The sequence below is a fragment of the Zingiber officinale genome, chromosome 1B, assembly GCF_018446385.1.
Source record: "Zingiber officinale cultivar Zhangliang chromosome 1B, Zo_v1.1, whole genome shotgun sequence".
Lineage (NCBI taxonomy): Eukaryota > Viridiplantae > Streptophyta > Magnoliopsida > Zingiberales > Zingiberaceae > Zingiber > Zingiber officinale.
This window is the reverse complement of record NC_055986.1, coordinates 92,170,807-92,176,260: the sequence shown is the minus strand read 5'-3', so window position 1 is coordinate 92,176,260 and position 5,454 is coordinate 92,170,807. Positions and strand designations below refer to the sequence as shown.

The 5,454-nt window shown below is 38.9% G+C and overlaps 1 non-coding gene across 1 annotated transcript; it reads right to left on the bottom strand.

Moving 5' to 3' along the window:
• Positions 1-450: 450 nt before the first annotated feature.
• LOC121994571 lies at positions 451-556 on the bottom strand. Its single transcript, XR_006115784.1, has one exon. It is a non-coding gene; the product is annotated as a small nucleolar RNA R71 (small nucleolar RNA).
• Positions 557-5,454: the final 4,898 nt, after the last annotated feature.

Here is a 5,454-nt window from a genome sequence, read left to right as displayed (position 1 = left end):
TTGACCCTGAGATTGATAGAACTTTCCATAAAAGAAGAATTCTGAAAAGGCAAATTGAAGAACAGGAACATTTGAATATGGCAAATAGACCACTTAAGGATTATGCAGCACCCTATGCGAGAGGTTTTCGATCTAGTATTTCAAGACCTTCAGTGGAAGCTAATAACTTTGAGATCAAACCCGCAATCATATCTATGGTGCAGCAGAACCAATTTGGTGGAGGACCTCATGAGGACCCTAATCAACACTTAGAGGTCTTTTATGAAATATGTGGTACCATGAAAATGAATGGAGTTCCTTCAGATGCAGTTAGATTATTATTATTTGGGTTTTCTCTAAGAGATAGGGCAAAGCAATGGCTGAATTCTTTGGCCCCTAATAGCATCACCACTTGGGAGCAGTGTGAGCAACAGTTTCTTGATAAGTTCTATCCACCAAGCAAAACAGCTCATATGAGGAATTTAATTGCAAGCTTCAAGCAAACTGACTCAGAATCTCTTTTTGAAGCATGGGATAGATATAATAGTATGCTCAGACAATGCCCACATCATGGGTTGGAAAGATGGTTAGTGTTGCACACTTTTTACAATGGTATCAATTATCATACCAAAGTGTCCCTTGATTCAGCTGGAGGGGCACTTATGAACAAAAGCTTAGATGAAGCCGAAGAAATCATTGAAAGTGTAGCACAAAATCATCATCAATGGGCAAATGAAAGAAGTGGTGGCTATTCCTCTGTAAACCCAACAATTAAAGCATCAGGGAAGTTTGATGTAGATGCAGTCACTCTTTTGTTTGCAAAATTGGACGCTCTTACAAAGAAATTTGAGAATATGGGGACTAGTGCTAATATGGTCAATGCTATTAGTACATCTTGTGAAGTATGTGGGAGTTCAGAGCATTCAAATGACTCATGTCCATTGGGAGCTATCACTACACAAATCAATCAACTTGAACAATGTGATGCAATCATGAGTTACAATCAAAGGCAGAACAACCCATACTCAAATACTTATAACCCTGGATGGAAGAGTCATCCAAATTTTTCTTACAGAAATAACCAAGATCAAGGACCATCTATGGGGGCAAGACCAAATTTTCAAGCTGGGCAACAAAATTTTCAACATCTATCTTCTCAAGGCTTACCAAAGTCAAATGTTGAAAAGATGCTTGAAGAAATTATCTCAACTCAGAATGAAATGAAGCAAGATATAGCAAAGCTCATTCAGAGAATGGATAATTCTGAAAAGCATCAAAAGATTCAAGATAGTCAAATTGCCCAACTAGCTTCCTCATCATCCAGAGCACCAGGACAACTTCCAGGAAAACCTGATGTGAATCCTATGGAGCATTGCAATAGGATTGAGCTTAGGAGCGGACGGACCTTGGGAGACTCCCAAGTGACTGCTTCAAAAGGGATACAAAAAGAAGAAAAGCTCCCTCCTCCTATACCGAATCAGATTCAAGCTAATGAGGAGAGTACCATTGAGGTTAAAGAGACTCTTCCACTGAACCATCAGAGCAAAGCTGTCCCTTTTCCTCAGAGACTTACAATGCTCAAGAAGGATGAAGAATTTGGCAAGTTTCTAAAAAGGGTTAAGGAAATTTGTGTAGAGGTACCTCTTATTGATGCTATTCTACAAATGCCTAGATTTGCCAAATTTCTGAAGGATCTCATGTCAAATAAGAGAAGAAGAGGAGAGGTCGAGACCATTGCGCTTAGTGAGGAATGTAGTGCTATTTTTGAGAAGAACACTTCTCCAAAACTGAAGGACCCAGGGAGCTTTTATATTCCTTGCAACATAGGAAAAGAATTTTTTGAAAAAGCTTTTTGTGATTTGGGGGCGAGTGTTAGCCTCATTCCCTATTCAATTTGTAATAAATTAGGTCTCAAAAACATTAAACTTACTACTATGGCACTTCAACTTGCCGATCATTCCTGCAGGTACCCTTTGGGTATTATAGAGGATGTGCCGGTAGAGGTGGATGGGAATGTTATTCCCACAGATTTTGTCGTGTTGGACATGGAAGAGGACCCTAGGATTCCTATCATATTAGGAAGACCTTTCCTTGCTACAGCTGGAGCTATAATTGATGTCAAAAATCATAAGCTTTCTTTGGTAATTGGTAAGGAAAAGCTGGAATATGATTTATCTAATATCTCTAACCATGTCTCGTCTCTTTTAAATGCTTGTAGCAGGACAAGCATTTATAAACTTGAGGAATGGAATTTCCATCCTCATGGAAGGCCACCAAATGAAGGAGACAATGTGGTGGAAGATGTTGGGAGAAGATCTCCCAACAGAAACAAAAAGTATATCTGTCCTCCAAGGGCGAGGAAAAGGAGCGAATGATTAAGTTTGGTCGAGCTAAAGACCTTAAACAAGCGCTTCTTGGGAGGCAACCCAAGGGTTCTTTTAGTTAGTTTTGATTTGTATTGTAATTTCTTTTAGTTTGATGCATTCTTTTGATTTTTTTTTCAGGTTAGGTGCAAAACAGAGTCAGCCGTGTGCTATATACGGCCAGGCAAAGGTTGCAGAGAAGGGAAGTGTTTGGGCCGTGTCATCCAGACACGGCCGTGTGGATCTCCCGAGGAGAAAAGGTATAGGCCAGGTGTCATCCAGACACGGCCGTGTCATCCAAACACGGCCGTGTGGGATCTCCCGAGGAGAAAAAGGTATAGGCCGTGTCATAGACACGGCCGTGCAAAGAATCCCGAGAGGAAAGATGGGGAGGCCGTGTAGATCTACACGGCCCGTGTAGGAGAATTATTAAAGTCTACCTCCTACCTCACACGGCCAGATCTTGGCCGTGTTCCGCACACCCCCAACTCTCCAAAACATATCTTTCTCTCCCAATTTCTTAAAAACTCCTCTCTAATCTCTCAAGATCTTTTAGATCCGATTCTCCTCCTCTCTAAGACTTGGACTTTTGTTCTCTTAACCTAAGATCTTTTGTTCTTTGAAGTTTTGTTCTTTGAGTTCTACAACTCTAGATAATTCTTCCCCTATCTAAACTCATCAAGATGTCCAATATTTTGAAGAGATTTCGCAAAGGAGGTGGTGGATCTAGTGGGGACAAAGAGAAGGAGCCATCAAGAGACAAAGGAAAACAACCAGTGAAGGGCAAAGGCAAAAGGACTTCACGCAACGAAGGTAATGACAATGAATTCAATATTGTGTTCAGAAATGATGATCAAGTAACTAGATTTACAATTCTTGTCAATAGAAAGATAGTGTGTACTAGATATATGGACCCAACTGTTCTTGATATGCTTGGAATTAGGGAAGATGTAGATTTGATGATTGGGTTTTTGGATTGGAGTGATATTATGTACACACATTTGCCTACATATCCTCGTCTTGTTTTGGAATTTTTAAGTTCATTGGATGTCCATTTTACTAATGAAGATGATTATTTTGGAAAAATCTCATTTAGACTAATGAATCAAGAATTTCTATGGGCATTTAGTGACTTTAATTCTTGTTTTGGATTAACCACCGGTAGCCCTCGTAGGTTTGATCCAAGGTTTAATTGGAATCATTTTTGGAATGCAATAATTGGGTTAGATCAACCTTATGAGCCTTCAAGAGCTAAGGCCTCCCATATGCAAAACCCCATCTTTAGGTATCTACATAGAGTCATGAGTAAAACTATTTTTGGTAGGGGAGAGAGTGATGGGGTGGTTAAGAAGATAGAGCTTTATGCTTTATGGGCTATGCTTTATAAGGTTGAATTTGACTCTGGTTTTCATTTTGTTCAAACCTTATTGAGATCAGTTAGGGCATCATCGGGATCAATTGTTTTTGGTGGTTTGATTACCCGAATAGCTTGTAATTTAAATCTTGATGTTGATGGGTTGGAAATAATTCATGGTAATGACATGATTGACATTGATACATGTCTTGCTATGAAAATGATCGTTCGGGATGAGAATGGTTTCGCGTTTCCTAGGAGGAGTGGTTCTCCTTTACCACTTCCTTTTCCTGAACGAACTACTATTCGTAACCGGGCTAATTGGGTAATTTCTGAGTTAGATTTTGAGGATAACCCTTCTATACCTGGAGACACTGAGCCACATAATGAACCCTCGTCATCTGGACATATGCAGCCTTCTAGTTTTATGGAGCCTGCTAGGCATTCTTTTGCATATGGCACGGGATCTTCTAGGTTTGATTTTTCAGATTTTCGTACGTCTCTAGAATCACTTCATGAGAAGCAAGATTCCCAACGAAAATTGTTGGAGGAGCGCTTCTCTTTATCTGATGATCAGTTTAGGGAAGTACAAAATCATTTTCAGTTTACGAGGAATTTTCAAGGTCAAGTGGCTGAGTTTGTGCAGGATTATGATACTGATCAGGCTAGGATGAGAGATTTTATGCAGAATATGACGCTTACTAGCCAACAAGTTGATGCTTTATATGAGTATCATAGATCCTTGGGTGAGATTCCAGGTTTTCCTAGTTTTCCTATTGGCCAATCACGTCGTAGACCTCCTTTCCCTCGTCCACCTCCACCTCCTCCACCATACTGATTTCATCGGGACGATGAAAAGTTTAAGTCTGGGGCATGTATTGTTTAGTTTAGTTTTCAGTTTTTAGTTTTTGATTAGTTTTTCATGTTGGTTCTTATTTTCATTGCTTGTTGCTTTATTTTGCTTGTTTTTGAAATAATCATGGCAAAAAAAATTTTGAGAACATCAAATCTTCACTTATATGCTTTCTTGGATTCAAGTGAAATGTTAGCACGATTATTGTCTCGATTCATGATGTTCGCATGATGCTACTAGTAAACTTTGTGTAGTTCTTTTTTCTATCTTGGGAAGCATTAATAAGCTAAGAATCTTATGGTGATGAGTTTTAGTTTTGGTTCGACCTTAAGGATTTTATCTTCACTACACTTGTGCTTGATGCTTGAATAGTTGATGTCATTGAAATAGTCATGATTCATCTTGTTTGCTTAGTACTTGGTTTCCATGGTGATTTCTCAACTTTCATTTTGGTTACTGGATGAGGCTCAAATCATTAAAGCTCATTTGGAAAAATCAAAATATCTCAACATGTGTGCTAAAAGTACATTTGTGAATAAGTTTTGCACAATGCAAACACTTATAAAAAAAAATAATAAAAAAAAAACAATAAGGGATATAAAAAACAGTTGTCATGAGTGGAATCTAGCAAGTCACCCCTTTGAGACCGAGTTAGGTTACCGGGGAAATGATTGTTTAGCTTCTCTTGAGATTGAGCACACCTTTGAGACCTTGGGTTAGTTGAGAAATATGAACCAAGTGAATGGTAAGTAAGTGCCTATCACTGGTTACTTGTCTTTCACTGGAAACATTAGGAATTCAAATTTGATGACGACTTGACTAGGACATGGATTGAAACTTGAAGGGTGTTGAGTTACTTTTACACTGCGCACAAGATTCTTATGCTTGAACCATACTTTACTTGT